The 23,599-nt window shown below is 40.8% G+C and overlaps 1 protein-coding gene and 1 long non-coding RNA gene across 36 annotated transcripts in view; one reads left to right on the plus strand and one right to left on the minus strand.

The window, feature by feature from the left end:
• The window catches only part of TBC1D5 (TBC1 domain family member 5), a 598,207-nt gene extending 577,855 nt beyond the window's left edge, over positions 1-20,352 (minus strand). For 12 of the 35 annotated variants that reach the window (XM_063611387.1, XM_063611397.1, XM_055295540.2 and 9 more), the window contains exon 1: positions 20,115-20,265. The gene's annotated coding sequence lies outside the window, so the exon portion shown is untranslated. Of the gene's footprint in view, positions 1-20,114 lie in introns of all 35 variants that reach the window. The other 23 variants (XM_063611398.1, XM_063611383.1, XM_063611390.1 and 20 more) reach the window with 9 other exon arrangements.
• On the plus strand, positions 20,306-23,246 carry LOC129491354 (uncharacterized). Its single transcript, XR_008660524.2, has 2 exons — positions 20,306-20,748; positions 22,920-23,246. It is a non-coding gene; the product is annotated as an uncharacterized lncRNA (long non-coding RNA).
• Positions 23,247-23,599: the final 353 nt, after the last annotated feature.

Here is a 23,599-nt window from a genome sequence, read left to right on the forward strand (position 1 = left end):
ATGGATGAAAAACCCATCTCCCACTATTTTTTTCCCCAGAAATGTATTTGGGACTGGGGCAGTGAGAGTAAAGTAATTTCCAGGACCAATTTTTGCAAATAGCAGGAACGGTTTTCCCCAAATGTGGTTTGCATTTTACCATTTCAAATATGAATATTAAGAATTACATTATTGGGGTGAAATTGGTCATTGAGTACAAAAAATAGTTCTAAAGAATGAATAAGACCTACTATTTGAGAGCGTAACTATTATTAACTATATTATCGTCTAGGGTGACTAGACAATAATAATAATGGTACATTCTAAAGTAACTAAACGTGTAATTTGATTGTTTGTAATACAAAGAATAAAAGCTTCAGGGGATGGATACCCGTTCTCTATGTGTGATTATTTCACACTGCATGTTTGAACCAAAACATCTCACATACCCCATAAATACATACACCTACTACATACCCACGAAAATTAAAAAATTTAAAAATAACCGAAAAAGTAAAAATAAAAAACTACATTATTAATATAGCAAGACTTAAAAACATCCATTAATCACACCACAACAGATTTCCTACAAAAATACTGATAATTCTGAACACAGCAAAGATCCAAAAGTTGGAGTAATGTATTGGTAAAAGTACTGCCAAACAGTATCTGTGTTTACTAAGTATAAACAATAATTTTCTAAGAATAAAATAATTATGTGAAGCTCAGAATTGCTTAGTTTGCCCTTGAACAACATGGGTTTGAACTGTGCCAGTACACTTGTGGATTTTTTCAAAGCATATATTTAAAAAATTTTTTGGAGATTCACAACAATTTGAAAAAATTCAGATGAACCACGAAGCCTACAAATATCAAAATTAATGCATAAAATACATGTAGATACTAGTCTATTTATGTGTTAACCAACTGTTTATATTGTCGGTAGGGCTTGCAGTAAACAGTAAGCTATTAGTAAAGTTTGAGGGAGTCAAAAGTTATCAATGGATTTTCAACTGCACAGGGAGTGGGCACCCTTAACTCCTACACTGTTCAAGGGTCAACTACATTAGAATACTTCATTATAATACTAGAACCAATGAGGAAAATATATCTATCTATACATGTTCTCTTTAAAATCAGAGAATATTTTCCAATTCTATCTGAAAATGTCTATTTCACTATTTTGCCCTTATTCCTGAAATATATTTTCATCAGGTATAGAAATCCAGATTGGCAACTTTTTTTTTTTTTTTTGAGACAAACTCTTACTCCTTGTTATCCAGGCTGGACTGCAGTAGCACAATCACAACTCACTGCAGCCTCACTGGGCTCAAGCAATCCTCTAGCCTCAGTCTCCCAAATGGCTGTGCCTATGGTTTCAGCAGGGACCACCAGCACATGCTACTACGCTCGTCTAATTTTTTTAAAGTATTTGTAGAGATGGGGTCTTACTATGCTGTCCAGGTTGGTCTCAAACTCCTGGGCCCAAGCAATCCTCGCACCTCAGCCTCCCAAAGTGCTGGGGTTACAGGCATGAGCCACCGCACCCAGTCTAGATTGGCAAATTTTTTTCCAGCACATTGAGATATCACTCCACTGTTTCCTGGCTTCCATTTTTGCCCCTGTATAGTCAGCTATCATTGTAACTGCCTCAGCTCCTTTGAAGGTAATCTTTTATTCTCTGGCAACTTTTAAGAGATTTTCTTTGTTGATGTTCTTCATTTTACTACGATGTCTCTAGATGCATATTTTCTTTACGTTATTCTGCTTGCAGTTCTCTCAGCTTCTCAAAATTTGTCACGGTGCTTTTTATCAGCTCTGAAACATTCTCAACTATTATCTCATCAAATATTGTCTATTCCTTTCCCATTACTTTTCCCTTCTGCTCTTGGAACACTAATGAAAGACATGTCACTTTCTCATTTTATGTAATATGTGTATGTGTGTGTTTATAAATATATATCTTAACCTTTTTCTTTTTGCCCATTTCCTTCTCTGTGATACATTCTGGATAATTTCTTCACTCATATATCCACGTCATTGAGTATCTCTTTCTTTAGTTGTATCCAATCTGCTGTTAACTACACCCAACTTTTTCATTATAATTATTACTGCATTTTTCACTTGTAGAGGTTTCATTGCTTAGGTCTTTTTCAAATGTGTTAAGTTTCCTGTTCCCAGCAGATATTTTTCCATCAATAAATAGTTGTTTTATAATCTCTGTCTGATATTTCCAATATCCAAAGTTTTTAAGGGTCTATTTCTGTCTGTTGTTTTTGCTGCCTCTTACTCATGGTATCATGTTTCCTTGTGTGTTTGGTTATAATTTACTGTGAACTAATTCTATGGAAAATTATTTGTGAGAATCCCCTGGATCCTAAAATTAAAATGTATTCTGAGAGGATTTTCATTTCTTTCTGTGAGGCATCTAAAACCACTTTAAGTCACAGCTTGAGGGATTTTTTGGTACCAGGCAAAGTAAAATTTGAACTGCAAATCCAAGAGAGAGAAGGCCAGTTGTTACAACTACTTAGAAGCGAAGAAGTATTTTTTTTTTTTAGGTCCAAGGCAACTTTTGTTGCAGCCTCCTGTGGGCAAGAGCGTAATAGGGGTTTTAAGTTTGGTTCGCCCATACTCTACAGGCATGGCTCTTTGGAGTCTCAGCTTTATAGGGAAGGAATTTCTTATTAGACTCCCCACCTTGGGCCAACCTGGGCTTCAATTTCTATATCCTGTGCCTTGTGAGGCCTTCAAAAGCAAAGTAAAAGCTCCTCAGAATGTGGCAAATGTCCTCAGAAGAAAAGCAGTCTTTAATATTCTGCTTCTCTCTCTGAATTCCTGCCTTCATATAGATTCGGTCCTTGTAATTTGTTTTTTAATTTTAGGTTGAGGGGTACATGTGCACATTTGTTATATAAGTAAACTGCACGTCACAGGGGTTTGGTGTGCAGATTATTTCACCACCTAGGTAATAAACACAGTACCCAATAGGTACTTTTATGATCATCTCCCTCCTCCTCCCACCCTCAACCCTCAAGTAGGCCCCAGTGTCTGTTGTTCCCCTCTTTATGTCCATGTGTACTCAATGTTTAGCTCCCACTTACAAGTGAGAACATGCAGTATCTGGTTTTCTGTTCCTGCATTAGTTCACTTGGGATAATGGCTTCCAGCTTCACCCATGTTGTTACAACGGACATGATCCCATTGTTTTTTATGGCTGCATGGTATTCCACGGTGTGTATGTACCACATTTTCTTTATCCAGTCTACCACTGATGGACATTTAAGTTGATTCCATGTCTTTGCTGTCGTGAATAGTGCTGCAATGAACATACGTATGCATGTGTTTTTATGATAGAAAAATTTCTATTTCTTTGATACTTCTATTTTAAGTTGAGAAATCACCACACTACTTTTCCACAATGGCTAAACTAATTTACATTCCCACCACCAGTTTTTAAGCATTCCTTATTCTCTGAAACCTCACCAGCATGTTATTTTTTGACTTTTTAGTAATAGCCATTGCTGACTGGTATGAGATGGTATCTCATTGTGGGTTTGATTTGCATTTCCCTAATGATTAATGACGTTGAGCATTTATTCATATGCTATGGCTGCATATGTATGCCTTCTTTTGAAAAGTGCCTGTTTGCCGGGCGCGGTGGCTCACGCTTGTAATCCCAGCACTTTGGGAGGCCGAGGCGGGCGGATCACGAGGTCAGGAGATAGAGACCACGGCAAAACCCCGTCTCTACTAAAAAATACAAAAAATTAGCCAGGCATGATGGCGGGCGCCTGTAGTCCCAGCTACTCGGAGAGGCTGAGGCAGGAGAATGGCGTGAACCCGGGAGGCGGAGCTTGCAGTGAGCCGAGACTGCGCCACTGCACTCCAGCCTGGGCGACAGAGCAAGACTCTGTCTCAAAAAAAAAAAAAAGTGCCTGTTCATGTTCTTTGCTCAATTTTTTTTTTTTTGAGACAGAGTCTCACTGTCGCCCAGGCTGGCGTGATCCACCCGCATCGGTTTCACTGTGTTAGCCAGGATGGTCTCGATCTCCTGACCTCGTGATCCACCCGCCTCGGCCTCCCAAAGTGCTGGGATTACAGGCGTGAGCCACCGCGCCCGGCCTGCTCAATTTTTAATGGGGTTGTTTTTTGCTTGTTCAATTGCTTAAGTTCCTTATTGATTCTGGATATTATACCTCTGTTGGATGGATAGTTTACAAATATTTCCCCCCATTCTGTAGGTTGTCTGTTTACTTTGTTGATGATTTCTTTTGCTGCTACACGTTAGCTCTGAAAGAATAAACCTTTTTAATATATTTTATCCTGCTCTTCTAGTTGTTTTCAGAAAATTACTTTGTCCATGTAAACAAGCTGACCATATTACCCTGTTTTCTATTTCAAAAGGTTTCATATTTTTATATCTTAATCACTAAAAGTTTCATTTTGTGGAACTACGTAACACTGACACAGCAAAGAATAACCTCTTTACTCAACCTGGTTCCACCAATACTGTCTAGAATAGAATTTTACCAAATCTAACAGATCAATCCTATTATATGGCTACTAACAGATAGTAAGATTCTGAAATTAAGTCTTCAAATAGAAATATGTATAACGGCTGTGGAATTGAGTGGTCTACCGATTTCCCCCCTACTAGCAATACTTAAAATGTACAAAAATTGGCCGGACACAGTGGCTTATGCCTGTAATCCTAGCACTTTGGGAGGCCGATGCGGGTGGATCATGAGGCCAGGAGTTCGACACCAGCCTGGCCAAGATGGTGAAACCCCATCTCTACTAAAAAACAAAAATTAGCCAGGCATGGTGGTGCGTGCCTGTAATCCCAGCTACTCGAGAGGCTGAGACAAGAGAATCGCTTGAACCCAGGAGGCATAGGTTGCAGTGAGCCAAGATCATGCCATTGCACTCTAGCCTGGGTGACAGAGTGAGACTCTGTCTCAAAAAAAAAGTACAAAAATTAAGTATTTGAAACAACTGGAAGCTTAGCCAGAGTGGTGAAAAGATAACAAATAAAGAAAAACTGAGTTCAATCTTGTTTCTGCCAAGAAATAGAGTCATAAGGAACAATAACAAAAGCAGAAATCACCAACAAGGGGGAAATAACTCGAACGTTTATTAAATTGTTAATCATCCACAAATCTACATGAAATAAATGATTTTTCTAGAAAAATATGAATTACCAAAATTGATCCAACAAATGAGAGAAATTTAACACATAAATAACCAAGGAAGAAGCTAAGAGAATAAACAAAGGAATACTCCACAAAAAGCACCAGGCCTACACAAATAGGTGAGTCATTTCAATGACATGCTATTTAAACTGTTCCAGAGCACAGAGAAAGGATATTATTTTGATGAAACCTGTATAACAGTGATGTTAAACCTCACAAAGAGAACACATAAATAGAACTGCATGCCTGTTTCGCTTATGAATGACTATGGCTACAAACATCCAAGAGTATTAGCAAGTAGGAATCCACACTATATTAGAAAGTAATATATGATAAATGTTCACTCTAAGAACATAATAATATTTTGATACTAGAAAAATCTGTTAATACAATTCACCATATTGGAAGGACAAAGGGTGGAAAATATAACTATGTCAAGAGAAACCCAAAAAGGCATTTGATAACAGTCAACATCCATACCTTACAGAAAATTATGTTATATGTGATTTTAAAGAGCACACACACGCATACCCACACCCCCTAACCAAAGTCAGCACAATGTTTAATGGAGCAATATTTGAAACATTACCATTAACATTAGGCATCAAACAAGGAGCCTGGCTGCCATCACTATTAATTAAATTTATTCTGAAAGTGGTAGCCAAAGGAATTAGATAAGCCAACAAAATAAAAAGGCATAAATATGAGAAAGGAAGAGGGAACATTCACCAATGTTTGTAGGTATTTTCTACCTAGAAAACCAAATAGAATCAACCGAAAAACTATCAAAAATCATGAAAGTAAACACGTGAAACCAACCAAAAAAAATTCATAAAGAGAATAATGAGGGAAGTCTGGTCCTGTTCAGATATTATAACGTACTAAGAGCTACAGGAACTTGTTACTGATACATATAGAGACAAACGGCTCAATGGAATAAATCCAAGATTCCAGAGACAGATCCAAGAACATATGGGCATTTTGAATTTAATAAAGGTGGTGCTTCAAATCTGTGGAAAAAAGGTAACTTAATAAATTATGCTGCAAAAGTTGTCAAGCCATTTGAAAAAAAAAATAAATTTGGTTCCTTACTTTCTCTGTACACAGAAGAACTATTTTCAAATAGGTCAAAGACTTATACATAAAAATATGAAACCATAAAAATGTAGCATCAATTAAGTGTTAACAGTTTTATAATTTTGGAATAGGGACAGTCTTTCCAACATTATCCCAAAACCAAAAACCGTAAAGAAAAAGAGTAATATATGAGACTACATAAAAATGTAATAGTTCTTAATGAGAATTTTAAAAATACATAGCAAATTTAAAAACAATATTGGGAATATTTCCAATATACGATAGGCAAAGAGTTAAAGGTACAATACTCAAGTGCACCTGAAAATCAGTAAAAAAAAAAGTGAATATCCCCCAAAATAAACAAAGGCTCAAACAGGCAATAAAGGAAGAAAAATAAAAGCAATCTATCAATTTTTGCCAACAGACTAACCAAAAACAATGATTTACAATACCCTCTGGTGGCAATGTTCTAAACAAATTAGTTCTCTCCTGCACTAAAAGCTGAGGTATAAATTATCTTTCTATAAGGCAGTTTTGCAGTTAAGTACCAAAATTTCTATTACACATACCCTCTGATACAATAATCTCAACTCCAGAAATATGCTTAGAGTAGTATCAGTGCATGAGGATTTGTGAAAGATGAAATTTGAGGGGAAAAAAAAACAAAAACACAAAATCGACTAAGTTACATGCTCAATTAAAATGTAAAAATTAGGAAACCGGGCCGGGTGCGGTGGCTCACGCCTATAATCTCAGCACTTTGGGAGGCCAAGGCAGGCAGATCACAAGGTCAGGAGATCGAGACCATCCTGACTAACATGGTGAAACCCCATCTCAACTAAAGATACAAAAAATTAGCTGGGCGTTGTGGTGCGCGCCTGTAGTCCCAGCTCCTCGGGAGGCTGACGCAGGAGAATCGCTTGAACCCGGAGGCAGAGGTTGTAGTGAGCCAAGATCACGACACTGCACTCCAGCCAGGGAGACAGAGTGAGACTGTCTCAAAAACAAACAAAAAAATTAGGAAACCATCTGAATAATTACAGAAATAAAGAACATTAAGTAAAATTGTTCAAGAAGAGTGAGAACAAAGGTCACTTTTTAAAATTGTACTTAATGTTGGTCAGGCATGGTGGCTCACGCCTGTAATCACAGCACTTTGGGAGGCCGAGGCAGGCGAATCACCTGAGGTCAGGAGTTCGAGACCAGCCTGAACAACATGGTGAAAATCCATCTCCACTAAAAATACAAAAAAATTAGTCGGGCGTGATGGCAGGCACCTGTAATCCCAGCTACTCAGGAGGCTGAGGCAGGAGAATCGCTTGAACCAGAGAGGCGGAGGTTGCAGTGAGCCAAGAATGCACCACTGCACTCCAGCCTAGGGGACAAGAGTGAAACTCCATCTCAAAAAAAAAAAAAAAATTTATACTTAATGTTGTACTTTGATTCTCGGGAAGATGAAAGTATAGACAGGAATTAATTCATTCCACAATTTTTGTAGTTTCATTTTTTGTATTTTAAGTTTGTGTAGCAAATTAAGTATAGTTGCAAATTCTTTGTCATTTTTTCCACCAATAGATGGAGTTTAATTCTCTTCCTCTTGAACCTGGGCTCTTTGTCTTCTTAGCCAACAAAATACAGCAAAAGTAATGCTCTATCAGTTCCTAGCCTAGCCTTTAAGAGGACTAGGTTTTTCCACTTTTTGCCTCTTGAAATGCTTTTTCTTAGAGCACTCCTTCTTAGAACCTACCAGTCATGGCCAGGCCACAGGAAAAGGCCTCATTTAGTACCTCTAGTAAATAGCCCTAGCTGAGCTCCTGGACAGCAGCCAGCATAAACTGCCAGCTATGTAAGTGAGCCATTTGGAAGTAGATAATCTAACCCCCACTGAGCTGACACCAGATGAAACAAAGATAAACTACCCCCAATGAGTCCTACAAAAATCATAAAATCATGAGTAAATAAATATTACTGTTGTTTAAAGCTGCAAAGTTTTGAAGCCATTTGTCACACAGCAGTTAACAACCAGAACGGCCTCTTATTTACTGCTGTATTTTTAACACATAGAACAGTACCTGGTATTGGACATCTATTTTTAACAAGCATGCCACCGAAAGTATTAAAGTAAAGATGTTATACATGGCCCTGGCACTCACAGAGCAGTCAAAAGCAGGACATAGACTAATGAGTAAAAAGGTAATTATAATTCACAATAAATATTATAATTCAGAATTCATAATAAATATTTATGTATTATGAGTAATACATAAATATTATAGTATAGAGTATTTGGCCAAACGGGAAGAGCACAACACAGACTTGGTACTATAAAGATGCTTCCTGTAACAGTGGCATTTAAGCTAAGACCTCACAAAAGTGAGTAAGATGAAGAGACAGAAAAACTACTCCGTGCCCGAGGCAAGCAAAAACATGAACAGTTCCAAAATCAAAGAATTCCAGTACTTTTTACTTTTTTACAAAATCACACCATATAAGGGAGGCAAAAGAGGGGGTCATGAGGCTGGGTGCAGTGACTCATGCCTGTAATCCCAGCACTTTGGGAGGCCGAGGCGGGCAGATCACGAGGTCAAGAGATTGAGACCATCCTCGCCAACATGGTGAAACCCCGTCTCTACTAAAAATACAAAAATTTGCTGGGCATGGTGGCACATGCCTATAGTCCCAGCTACTCTACTCAGGAGGCTGAGGCAGGAGAATTGCTTGAACCTGGGAGGCAGAAGTTGCAGTGAGCTGAGATCATGCCACTGCACTCCAGCCTGGCAACAAAGCAAGACTCTGTCTCAAAATAAAAATAAAAATAAAAAGAGGGTGTCACGAAACTGGAAATAGGCAATGGAGAATATCGGGTTTTAAGCCACAGAATAAGACAATCATGAGAGCTTAAAAAGATTACCTACCTGGCTGCATGGACACCAGTCAGAAGACCTTACAGAAACAAAGGCAAGAGATGATGGGGACCTGAACTAGAGAAGACATAGTAGGGATGAAGACACAGTGGGTTCAAATCCACAGGGTTGAGTTTGATGCCTGTACACGAGGATGTGGAGAATAGAGTAAAATGTGTCTGCCAGGTTTCTGGCTTGAATAACTACGGAGATGGTAGTGCTGAGAAAAAAAAAATTTAATTTAATTTAAAAAAACACACACTTCTAAAGATTTTTTGTAAGAGGAGAAGGTAAATTCTGTTGCAGACTTACTAAACTGAGTTCCCTGTGAGCCATTAAGAAGTGGAGTTATCCAGTGGGCAATCAGATACACAGATCTGAAAGTTCAGGGAGGAAATCAGGTTGGAGGTCTAAGATAACAGGCTCTTCAGGCCGGGCCTAGTGGTTCACACCTGTAATCCCAGCACTTTGGGAGGCCAAGGCAGGCAGATCACTTGAGGTCAGGAGTTAGAAACCAGCCTGGCCAATGTGGTGAAACCCCATCTCTACTAAAAATACAAAAATTAGCTGGGCATGGTGGCAGGCACCTGTAATCCCAGCTACCCAGGACGCTGAGGCAGAAGAAGTGCCTGAACCTATGAGGCAGAGATTGCAGTGAGTTAAGGTCACACCACTGCACTCCAGACTGGGCGACAGAGCGAGACTCCTTCTCAAAAAACAAACAAAAAAAAAGACTCTTCAGAAACTTTTTCCATCTTGGTGACACTACTCCCACACTATCTACTTTGTAACGTTCAACCACTCAGTTACTATTCTATAATTTTCTGGCTGGGCACGGTGGCTCACGCCTGTAATCTCAGCACTTTGGGAGGCCAAGGCGGATGGATCACCTGAGGTCGGGAGTTCAAGAACAGCCTGACCAATAGAGATGGCCACCAGAAGAGATGGCAAAACCCCATCCCTACTAAAAATACAAAAATTTGCCAGGCCTGGTAGCATTCGCCTGTAATCCCAGCTACTCAGGAGGCTGAAACAGAAGAATGAGAGGTTGCAGTAAGATTACACCATTGCACTCCAGCCTGGGTGACAGAGCAAGACTCCGTCTCAAAAAAAAAAAAAAAAAATAGATAAATAAATAAATAAATAAAATTTAAATATATATATATATATATATATATAATTCTCTGACCATTTGTCTTTATGAAGTATCTGTCTCTCCTTTCATTAATTCTTCCATATCAGTAGTTTCATGTTATAAGGACACCCAACTTTAATCAATACTTTGCCACACCCTTTGCAAAGTGGAATACATGATTGCCACTGATCATGAAATTTTGTAGTAGTTTTGTGACAAGATGGGGACATTAGGGGAAATGATCAGGACCACTTCCCATACTGGTAGAAAGCATGTAGTACTCTTGATCAAAGTAGAAAGGAGGTAAGGAGCAATTTTCTGAAACAAAGGAGACAAGGTATATCTGGAAAATAAACAGGAAGCCAGAAAATCAGTAAGAGGGCAGAATCAAAGGAGTCCAAAGAGATAATCATGAAGCAGAAAAGGGGCCACAGAAAGAAGAGTTCATACTAGGTGCTTCCCCATTCCTACCTCTCCCGTTCTGTCCTATCTTCACTGCATCCAGGTCTATTTATCACTTCCCAATGACTTCTATTAACTTCAGTTCTGACAATTACAAAATGTGGCTTGGGGAACTTTAAGTAGTCCATGGCAGGAACATAGCTTGATGAGACAACTCACCATAAGGATCTTACCAGAAGAAAATCATGAAATGTGATTTTGCACAGTCCGAGCTCTGTAGTCTGTCAGTTTTCTCTTAATTTACGCTAAACCACACAGAAAAAATCTTCAAGTTCTAAGGAAATAAAAGTGCAGAGTAATCACTTGGGGGAGGGTGGAGCTAGACAACTATAATTATAAAGGAAGAGAGCAATGTATATTACCAGGAATCTTTGACATAAAAGTAGAATCACAAAACTTCTGAGCTAGAAGGGTCCTTAGAGATCATTTGGTAGAGTGATTTTCCAGATATTTTAAAACCCTTTTGAGAGCTGAGTAGATAAAACACACAGGTACCATATCAAAACATTATATTTCAAGTCAATGAAATTAAGAAAAATCATTCTAGCACAACTTCTGTAAGTCAAAATTAATCATGAAAAAACCCTTACAAAAATGGCTGGCTACAGATGGTATGATTATGTACCTGGAAAATCTAAGAGAATTAACTGAAAAGCCATTATAATAACAGATTCAAAACGTGACTGCTTACACAATAAATATACAAAAGAAGTTAAAAACTCTTCTATTTACCAGCAATAGTCAGGTTAAGAAAATATATACAGCATTAAAGAAAATGGGTTCCAGCCTGGGCAACAGTGCAAGACCCTTCCTCAAAAAAAAAAAATGAAAAGTAAAGATGGGCAGATCTTTTGACTCATCAATTGTATTCACAACAATTTCTCCCAAATAATTAATGCATAGGCACGAAGGGATATTAGTTATAATAATGTCTAGTGTAGCACTATTTGTCATAAAGATTGAAAGAAATCTAAGTATCTAAAGATGGAGGACTACTTATGGTACATTCATACAATGTATTTTCTAATACACTATATATAAACCTTTATAAATGTTTTATATACCTACATATATATGTGGAGTGGGGAGGGGGAGAGAAATCCCATTTATAAAAATAAAAAATAAAACACTGTGAGACAGAATAGAAGACCCAATAGCAAAGTTTCTGACATCCACAGAAAAAGAAATCATTCATTAAACAGTATGGAGGAAATTGGTTAATCAAAAGCTTAAAATTTTTTGGACCCTCTACCTCATATTATACAACTAAACATGTTCTAGAATAACTGCAAAACCAAAAATTGAAAATGAAAGTATGAAAACAGTTGAAAAAATAAAATTAATCACTATATAAGGTAGGAAAAGCCTACCTACGTAAGATACCTAAAGGAAGAACAAGACTTAGCTACATAAAATGTTAAAACCTGTAAGAAGGCAAGAGAAATATAAAGTCAAACCTGAATAAAGCTGTTTAACAAAAATGATAATCCCAATAATGGCAAGTAAAAGGCCTCTCAAATGGCTTTGTTGTAAAGGGTAAACTGGCATAATCTTTTTGGTGGGCTATTTGGCCATGTATAACAAAACTGTTAAAGATGGGCAACCCAGGCATGGTGGCTCACAAATATAATCCAAACACTTTGAAAAGCTGATGTGGGAGGATAGCTTGAGCCCCAACGTTTGAGACCAGCCTGGGCAACATAGAGAGACATGGTCTCTACCACAAAAAATAAAAATAAAAAAATTTAATTAGCTGGGCATGGTGGCATGTGCCTGTGGTCTCAGCTACTCAGAAGGCCGAGGTGGAAGGATCACTTGAGCCCAGGAGCTCAAGGATGCAGTGAGATGTGACCGTGCCACTGCATTCCAGCCTGGGCAACAGAGCAAGACCTTGTCTTAAAAAAAATAATAAAAATGAAAAATAAAGATGAGCCGATCTTTTGACTCAGCAATTCCACCCACAACAATTTCTCCTAAATAAATAATGCATAGGCACAGAGGGATATTAGCTATAATAATGTTCAATGTAGCACTATTTATCATGAAGAATGAAAGACATCTAGGTGTCTAAGAATGGAGGACTACTTATGGTACATTCATACAATGAAATAGTATGGGGCCACTAAAAGTTACATGGAAAACTAATGACATGAGTAATATCATATTAGCTGAAAAACAACTGCAAACAACAAAATAGCTGAATCCATTTCAGTTTTTTTAAAAAGGTATATGAGGCTGGAATGAGGTATAATTGTTATGGGTGGGTCTTTGTTCTTAGAGCTCCCAAGATGGTGGCAGCCACTCCTAAGATGGCAGCAAGCCTTTTGTTCTCTGACCTGGGGTTCTTGGCCTCACAGATTCTAAGGAATGGAACCTTGGGCCATAAGGTGAGTGTTATAGCTCTATTAGAAGCCATGGGTCACGGAAGAGAACCGTGGAACCCAGAGACTAGTGTTCAGCTCAATTAGGATGAACCCGGGTATTTAGCCACGCAACAACAATGGCGAGTCTTTAGCCCAATCAGGAGCAACAATGGGCACCTCGCTGGATCAGGAGCACAGCGGACACCCTGCTGGATCCAGAGGGGTGGAAGTCAGTAGCGGGTCTGCGACGGCGGCAAACAGCAGTGGTGGATGGCGAGCGAAAGCTCAGCTCGAGCAGTAACAAACACGGACCAGAAGAGTGTGCGGTGGCAAGATTTAATAGAGTGAAAACAGAGCTCCCATACAAGGGAGGGGACCCAAAGGGGGTTGCTGCTCCCTGCTCGAATGCCTGGGTTTATATCCCAATCATTGTCCCTCACCCTGTGCTCTCAGGCAATATATGATTTGACTATCTCTTTACCTCCTGCTTTAGCGTAATTTGTATTTTAGTGAGCCCTCTTTACTACCTGATTGGTTGGGTATGAGCTGAGTTACAAGCCCCATGTTTAAAGGCAGGGGCAGTCACCTTCCCCAGCTAGGCTTAGGAATTCTTAGTCGGCAGGACTTCTTAGTCGGCAGGAATTCTTAGTCAGCAGGACTAGCTGGATTTCCTAGGAAATCCAGCTAGTCCTGCCTCTCATAATCATACCACTGCACTCCAGCCTGAGTAACAGAGTGAGACCTTGTCTCTAAAAAATAAAATTTAATAAAATTAAAATTAAAAAGGTAGATCTATAGGTACACACAAACTTGCACACACACATACCAAAGGATAAAGAGATTTAAATTAACCCCAACCTTAGAGAAATGAAGGTGGGTGAGGAGGCAATTTGACCCAAGCCTTCCTAAGTCACCCCATCTATTTATAAAAATGAGCACTCTTACCGTTAGACTCTTGTTCCTCATGGAAGTAAAATGGGCCTAGTTTAATGAATATGCAGTAGACAAAGATGGAAATAGTCGCATCACCTTTCCATCTCCTATCAACTCCACGTCTCCAACCTTGTTCCCCCAAGCTCCACCAGGGATCCAAGGCAATCAATCCACTATCCCATCCCAGGATGGCAAGAGATGTAATGTTAGGAACTCCTCTAGAACTTCTGCCAGGTAGCTGCTGGGACACCTCCAAAGTCTCAATATAAAGTCAAAACACTTCCTGGAGGCCTGGTGCCGTGGCTCATGCCTGTAATCCCAGCACTCCAGGAAGCTGGGGCAGGTGGATCACCTGAGTCAGGAGTTTGAGACCAGCCTGGCCAACATGGTGAAACCCCGTCTCTACTAAAAATACAAAAAAATTAGCTGGGCTTGGTGGCACGCACCTATAGTCCCAGCTACTCGGGAGGCTGAGGCAGGAGAATCACTTGAACCCAGGAGGCGGAGGTTGCAGTGAGTAGAGATCGTGCCACTGCACTCCAGCCTGGGTGACAGAGTGAGACTCTGTCTCAATTTAAAAAACAGACAAAAGAAAACACTTCCCACCTGTTGTGGGAAACTCTAAAGGGGTTGATTCTGATCCCCACTTATCAGCAAACAGAATGCATACCTCTGCAGCCGGTTCCTAAGATATGTGCTCATTCCAACTCCATCAGGTGGGAGCTGTTTTTCTCTGATGTATCTTCCCCATGGCGCTTATGTCAGAAGTAGGGGGCTTACTTCTCACTGGTCTGGTTATTCTGAAGACTCACCAATTAGAAGTGTGAATCTAAGTACTTTTGGTTCAACCTTTTTATCTTACTTAGGGACAAAAAGTTTAGTAACCCTAGAAGATAAAACACTCCTGCTTAACCAACATGTGTTACTCAGCTTTCTAAACTAATACTTGTGGTACAAAACTGACATTCATTTTGCAGTATCTCTCAAGGCAAGACAGCCCTAAAGAGAACCTTAAGAAATTCCCAACAGTGCAGATAATTATTTTTCATCATTTGTTTTTATAAAATTTCTACAATAGGCATTACTTTCTATAATGAAGGGAGGTGGCTCTTTTTTCTAATGGCAGGCTAACCTAACATACTGTGATTACTGGATCTAATACATGTACTCATAGCAGAATTTTCTTTAGACATATATACACAACTAGTCTTCCATAAAGTATCATAAAATTACATCAATCCATTTTAAAAAGTCAATCACTCTTCTTCATGTAGCCTTCATGACTAGCAAAAAAGTAAAGGTAAACACTCTTGTCTTAACAAAAAAACTATGATAACATGTAATCATCTGTAATGCCTATTTCAAAACTTTTAAGACTATTTTGTTTCAAAAAAAAAAAACCCAGTTAACATCTTTTCTAGGCAACTGAGTTAAGAAAAAGAGTAAATCTGCAATCACTGAATATTTTCATGGAGAATATTCATGCAATATTCACAGAAATCATGCAATATTAACAGAAACCACATGCAACACTGGACAATGACTGAATGACATTATCTTTAGATGTTTTTCATCCAAACTAATGGACATTCAGAAAAAAAGGTGATCCTGTATACCAGGCTTCGCAACACTACCCTTGAAAGATTTTAACCAATCCTTTCACACCACCACCAAAGACATGTTTTTTTCTACAGCCTACTTCCTTGTTTTGAAAGATCTGAGCTGTCAAACTATATTTATTTGCATTTAATTCTCCAAAGGGATAAGAGCATTACTATACCAATTTTGTATTTTCATCCAAAAAGTACAAACTCTGCTTTCTTGGCCCATACAGCCTTATCTCAAATAAATTGTACAATCTCCAAAAATATAGTCAGTCTTGATTATACAGATATGATCTACCACACTGTAGATTATCCACAGAATATCTATCACTTACATGATAGCATTAAGGGCTTTAAACACACACACACACACACACACACACACACACACACACACTCTCACTCTCTCTCTCTCTCTAATTCTCAAAGTTACTATTATTTGCCCCATTTTAAAGATGAGAAAAGTGAGGCACTGTGAGACTAAGTAGCTGACCAGCATGGCATTATAACACATATCATAATCATACAGAATTTGTAAAAACATTAAAATTATTATTAATAGCTGAAAATACCAATTAGAAGGCTGCCATCATTTGGATGTGCAACAAATGCTTCCCTGGGTTAACCGTAAGTAATGACTTGGCCATTCAGCTGTGAGGCCCAGTAAGCATGGCAGAGCTGGTATGGCTGTGCAGCCCACAACACAGCATCAGGGTAAGAAATAAAAAAGCCAACACGTGGGCATGCAGCAAGGGTTTCAACTCTATCCTAATATTCCAAAAGAACAAGAGAGAATTTGGGACAATCTTAACCTCTGATGATAATCTCTGAGCCTCTTTTTATCCCTCAACTTATATAATGTTTAATGCTACTAAATCATTGCACAGGAATTATTTTTAAATGTTTACATAACATTTGTAGAATGATCAACATTTTCCTAAACACTTCACAGGTTTTTGAGAAAGCATTTACACTGAGATTTGTTGTTACACTGACATCCTTCCCAAACTCACCATTATTCTAGTAATAATTGATGCTACTAGAAGCAGCCCACAGGCCCTCTCCGTCAAATGACCTCCCTCCCCTTTCCCAGCTCTTCCACTGCTGACCATCCCACCACCCCGACCTCACATTTCTCAAGTTCTGGTACACACACTGTACACACTGCCATTCCAATGATCTATCCATGTTGAGAGAAATGTCTCAGGATCAGGTGGACTAGCACCACTTCTCAGACTGCTGCTGCTAACAGGACAAAGCTTTCAGTGGTCTGAGACAAAAAGGGGGTTAAGAGAAGGGATTTATATATTCATTTTTAAATGAAACACAAATTATTCAAATTAAAAGATCATCTTTTATTCCGGGGTTGTCCTTCTTACTTTTTCAGTGTTAAAATGTGATAATGACCAATGCTTCATTTTCTGTATCGTCCTCATTGGCCAAATAAAAAGTCAGAAACCCAGTCAATCCCTAAACCTAAAGGTTAGGATAACAAACACTAAATCTACTATGCATACATGTAGGGTGGAGGACAAGCCCAGGCAGGAAATAAAGGAATAAAAAACTTTCAGAGGAAGTAGATACTATTACATTTAACAGTGACTACTGGTCCAGTGAACAAGTGCAAGCAAAATGAAACTGCAAATTTCAGTATCTCACTCAGAAAAGATTACAGGCACTGAGGCGGATGACAAATTTGACTTTTAAAATGAAAGCAGGCCAGGCGCGGCCTAGCGTGATCCTAGTGGATCACGTCTGTAATCCCAGCACTTTGGGAGGCTGAGGCAGGCGGATCACTTGAGGTCAGCAGTTCGAGACCAGCCTGGCCAATATGGTGAAACCCTGTCTCTACAAAAAATACAAAAATTAGCCGGGCATGGCGGTGGGCACTTGTAATCCCAGCTCCTGAGGAGGCTGAGGCAGGAGAATCGCTTGAATCTGGGAGGCGGAGATTGCAGTGAGCTGAGACCGCACCATTGCACTCCAGCCTGGACAAGAGCGAAATTCCTCTTCAAAAAAAAAAAAAAAAGGTAGGCCGAGCACAGTGGCCCACACCTGTAATCCCAGCACCTTGGGAGGCTGAGGTGGACACATTACTTGAGGTCAGGACATCGATACCAGCCTGGCCAACATGGTGAAACTCCTCCGTCTCTACTAAAAAAAAACATACAAAATAAAATTAGTCGGGAGTGGTGGCGGGCGGCTATAATCCCGGCTACCTGGGAGGCTGAGGCAGGAAAAGTGTTTGAAACCACGAGGGAGAGGTGGCAGTGAGCCATGATCGCGCCACTGCATCACTGCACCTCAGCCTGGGCGACAGAGCGAGAGTACGTCTCAAAAAAAAAAAAAAAAGAGTCAAGTTCCGTAAAGCACTTACAACAGTGTCCGGCACTCAGTAAGCACTTCAGAAGTACTGTCATAAATATCAAAGGACTGGAATGAAAATTATAAAAATTATGGTACTAAAAACTTCCACAAAGTTATTTAGAAGTACAACCTCTGCTCAGTCAGTTGGAGTATAAATAAAAAGAAAAAAATTAAAACTACAACCATTTCTCCATAAAGTGTATGAAGTTATGTGTGACATTTCTAAACTTTTTAATTTACGTGAGAAAAAATTACATTAGAAAAAACCTGAATCCAGTTAGAACACCCGCTGTACGACTCTCAATTGTTTGCAAATTTGCTTCCAAAACTCAGGAATGCACTACTCAACTGAGGCCGCATTTCAGAGCACACACTCAATACTTCCGCCAATAAAAGAAATTTTCATCTCAGCTGTACACTCAGAGACCAGGATTCCTCGCCTATATGTTGATAAAACCCAATGACGCATAGCTGAGCAAGTCTTTCACCTAACAGCAAACCAAGCTTCTATTGGAAAATTCACAGACCAGGTGATGCAGTCACCATATAGCATACAGACACCGTATTTGCACTCTTCCTATCCCCTCCCCTGGAATCCAGACTCAGCCTGCTCACTCTGAAAGCCTTCTCAGTTCATCCTGCCATTTGCCCCTTCTCCCAAGCCACCTCTACACCAGGGGGTGAATTATTAAAAAGAACATGTTTATTGATAAATACATCACTTTATTTCTTTGCACACAAGTTATCCACTTCCTTGCTACTCAAAGATAGTCCCTTGTCCAGCTGCACATGTTATTAGAGATGTACGATATCAAAATGCACCATAGGCCTACTGAACCAGAAAATGCATTTTTAATAAGAGCCCCAAGTGATTCCTACCCACATTAAGGTTTGAGTGTTCTGTGATACTGCAAATAACTGTAAGAATTAAAAATGCTCAAGTTTACAAATGAATTCAGAGAGATGGTATGAAAAGTACCAAGACATAGAATCAGAAAAGCCCAAGGAGAAAAACCAATATATAAATGAATTTCTTTGCCACCGATAGCAAAAGCTTATTTTTCAACAATACCTGTATTTATTGCTTCCTGCTTTAAGTATTTTGTGCAAGAGCACAACACTTATAAAGGTTTACAAAAGAATTACCGGGTCTAGAAATTCCAGTGCAATCTGCTCCAAACGTGTGAAACCTGCATGTTAAAATCTTAGGATTTTGTCCAATTCAGAGTTGACAAATGAACTCTTTCCAGAAAGTGATTATTCAAAAAAAAAATCTACAGAATGTTAACTTTAAACACAGATTATAATTCCTGTAACTAAAACGAGTAACTAGTATCGAACAAATTCTAGGTCACTTGTAGAATCGAATCTTGTATTGAAGGTCTGTGTCTGTTTTTCCAGGAAAAGTTGGGGTGGGGAGCGGGATTTGCCTTCCCTGCGAATTTTTTTCTCTTATCCTGAAAGACCTCAGCTTCTTACGTGTGAATAAACTTAAATCGTACTAAATCCAGGTCACGGTTCCCTTCCTCAAAAGTGAAGTTAAGGCTTCTCTCTTCTAAAGACTGTATTTTTTAAGGTTTGAGGATTCCGGGCCCGTTTCGCTTCCGGCTAGGGAAGGAAGCGTGTTTCCCGGGGCCCAAATGAACAGGGAAATTTACCAAGTAGGAAGTTGAGAACTAGTCCAGCCGCCAGGCCCTGCCTTTACTCAGCTGGCCTTCCAGTCTAGACCCCGACCTCCTGGGGCAGGGAAGGCAGGCAGACTGCAAGCAGCCACCCCGCCCAGCTCGCCCTGCCCGCCCGGGAGCTGAAGGGTCCACCCCTCCCGCCATCCACCCCCTATGCCGACTCCGAGGAGCACAAACGGGGGGCGCTGCGGCAACCCATCCGCCGTGGCGGCGGCACCCTCAGGCCCTCCCGTGAGAAGGCGGCGGCGGCGGCGGCTGCAGCAACGGCGCGAGGGGAGGTGAAACCTGTCCTGAGGCTAAGTGGGAGGCCGGGGCGGGAACGACTGCATGTGGGGCTGCACTGGAGGAAGGCGGAGGCGTTCAGAGGGCTTGGGCTTTTTTACGATTATCATCATCATTATTTTGTTTTACCTGTGGCGCAGAAGGGCTCCCCAGCTCCTATTCCCTGAATCCTCCTCCTCCTCCCCTCCTCTTTCTCTCTCTCTCCCTCAGTCTGCCGGGCGCTCGCGGAAGCGACCGGGCCCGGCCCGACCTGAAAGAGAACAGGGCGGGAGGGGGTGGCGGCGGTGACCAGCAGCCACGTGACCACGCTCGCGCCGTAACGGCGACCGCCTCCCGCCGCGCGCCCTCCCCGCGCTCCACCTCTAATAACCTCGCAGCCCGCGCGCCTGGGAAGCTCGTGCGCAGGCGCCCGCCCGGGACCTGAAGTCTGCGCGCGAGCGCAACGCGCTCGCTCTCGGGTCCGGGTTCCTGGGGCCCGCGAGGCGCGAGACGCGAGTAGGTGGGGAGTGAGCCGCGGGTAGAGCTCTCCTTGGCTGAGCCGGCAGGCTGCTGAGCGCATGCGCCTGAGGGCTTTTACCCCTCCCTTCTTTCCCCGCTTCCAACCGGCGCGCGGCTGGAGGCTGGGAACCAGCTCCTAGGTCTTAGAGGTTCACATCCACCAACTACCTTCCCAGGGTTGGACTGAGAAGGGGAGCAGAGGGTCCCAGGGACTCTCCTGAGATCCTGGCTCTCCTGCCAAGGAATTTACATTTCCTTGTCACAGGTAAATGGCCTTCCATTCCACATTTTTCTGTAGCTGAGTAGGCTTCTAACTCAGCTCATCTGTCACTTTCTCCGTGAAACTTACCCCTCCCTAGTTTAGAGGAGTCACTAGCACTTTGTGCAGACCTAGCTTGTAGTATGACCCATAGAAAGGTAAAGGTTAGGAGTTATTTTTTCACAAGCCCACAATACTAGACTGTGGTTTCTATCTTTATCTCATAAACTTGGACAGGGTCTTCAGTGTTGTAGACGTCTGATGACTATCAGAACACAGGTAATGTCTAAAACTTTTATCGTTGCCCTTGGTCTCTCCATAATCATGATTTAAGATCCCCTTTAACCCAAGCACGTGGGAAGCTGGTGTTTGTTTCCCCAATATGAAAGCCTTTAAATCGTAATGCTAATTAGAGTGATAAATGCTTCACTTAGTAAAAGAGATTTATGGTATTAGCTTATCTTCACAAAGAGCTCCAACGAAAATTGATACTGTTTAGTCCAGAAAAGGAAACCAAGTCAGAGAAAGGTCAGATTTCTGAAGGTTATCTAGCTTCAGAGGAAGGTGCCTGTGTGGGAGACCTTTGTGGACAAACACCCCACTTCACACAGGGATCCCTCTTTTTCTGTTGCCCCTCTTTCTGTTGCAGAAACTGAACAGGTTAAGTTAGTGCCTGTGGCCAGATTTAATCCTGCCAGATTTATTTATCAAATAAATAAAATGTAAAAACTCCCTAATTGGGAGTTCTGGCTAGACCAGTCATCATCACTGTTAGACTAGTGAATACTGAGATGATAGTCAAGAAATGGGGCTAGCAACAAAATGACAGAAAATCCTGGGATGAATGTATATGGAGAAATGGGATTAACAGGGGCTTCTGAGAAATTAGGAAAATGACAACCCTCAAGATTCCATTCTCATATGTTTGCAAAGTTGATGGACTCTTTTCTGCATTTACCACTGTATACAAACCCATGGAGTGATCCCACCTCATAGTTTCAGCTACCACATAGATTATGCTAATGGCATCCCATTCTAAATATTCAGCCCAAGATTCAGACCCTGTGATAGACTATTTTCTTATGGCCCACAATTAACTGTGCCTCCCAGTATTCATGCCCATGTATAGTCCTCTCCCCTTGAGTCTGGGCCGGACCTGTCACCTGCCTTAAACAATCAAATATGGCAAAAATTACTCTCTGTCACTTCTAGGCCTAGGCCTTAAAAGGCTTTGCAGGGCCGGGCGCAGTGGCTCACGCCTGTAATCCCAGCACTTTGGGAGGCCAAGGCAGGTGGATCACGAGGTCAGGAGATTGAGACCATCCTGGCTAACACAGTGAAACCCCGTCTCTACTAAAAATACAAAAAATTAGCCAGGCATGGTGGCACACGCCTGTAGTCCCAGCTACTCGGGAGGCTGAGGCAGGAGAATGGCGTGAACCCAGGAGGTGGAGGTTGCAGTGAGCCGAGATCATACCACTGCACTCCAGCCTGGGCGACAGAGTGAGACTCCATCTCAAAAAAAAAAAGGCTTTGCAGTGACAACTTTGAACTTTACCAGAGACTCATAGGAAACAGAAATAGTTAAGAAATCCCACCACCTTTTTGTGTTCTGCGAAACAGTTTACCATCCTTCTCCATATTACTTAAATGAGACTCATTGTCCAGTTTCTCTGATAAAACTAGTAGATGACCTGTGACGAGACCAAACACATACCTTTCCTTTTTTCCCGAACCTGTGGGGAAGGTCAGTCACTTTCAACTTCCTGTTTGTCTCATGAATGATTAGCTAGGATTAGAACTACTTTTTCCCTCTTGAAATTAGGTAGTGATAAACAATATAGCTGAGAATTCTCTGATTACAAAAATAATCCCAACTGTAATCATCTCACCTATAACCTGTCTATGCCTCCCTGTAAAAGTATAAGGTAGCCAGGCATAGTGATGCACACCTGTACTCCCACCTACTCAGGAGATTGAGGTGGGAAAATTGTTTGAACCCAGGAGTTTGAGAGCAGCCTAGACAACAGCAAAACCATGCTCTAAAATAATAATAAAAGTATAGGGCAAAACCACCCTGCTGAGACACTCTGATCTTCAAATCTAGAGTACTCTTCCTAATGTAATTGCCTGAATGAAATCTATTTCCTCACCTGTTTGGTTTTTAACTTTGACAGCAGCTATCATTTTTGCCCTTTGTGGGAAGCACCATGTGATATATCCAACTACTCTGAAACTACCACACTGTGAAGTGTCTAATCAAGCCACCTGGAGAGACCAAATGGAAGAAAACTAAGGCCCCTGGCCAACAGCCCCAGCTGTGCTCCTACTGGCCAGTCAGCACCAGGCTGCCACGCATGTGACTGATACAGTCTTGGAAGTGAATTTTCCAGCCCTACTCAAGCTACTGCAGCTGACACCACATGGAACAGAGATGAGCTTTTCTCCCCAGTGCCCAAATAGCAGAATTGTGGGAAAATAAATAAAACAGTTGTATTAAGCCACTAAGTTTTGCTATAGTTTATTAGATATCATTAAATAACCAGAACAGACCTATGTATTCAGCTGCCTGCTAGAGATGTATCCCAGGTGGTCTCACAGGTACTTCAAACTCAATATACTTGAGTTTTTCAAATACCCTTCAAACCTGACCTGTGTCCTTTGCGCCGCCCCCCACTGGTTGTGCATTTATTCACCTAGTTCCCAAAGCAGAAAACCTGGGAGTGTCCCTTTATTCCTTATCCTGCAATATTCAGTCACCAAGTGATGAGCTTTCTTCTCCAGTCCCCCAAACATTTCTCACCTCAGATCCTCACCATCTCTGTCCTGAACTACTGAGGATTAATCAAGTTCTTCC

Source organism: Symphalangus syndactylus, chromosome 10 (genome assembly GCF_028878055.3).
Source record: "Symphalangus syndactylus isolate Jambi chromosome 10, NHGRI_mSymSyn1-v2.1_pri, whole genome shotgun sequence".
NCBI lineage: Eukaryota > Metazoa > Chordata > Mammalia > Primates > Hylobatidae > Symphalangus > Symphalangus syndactylus.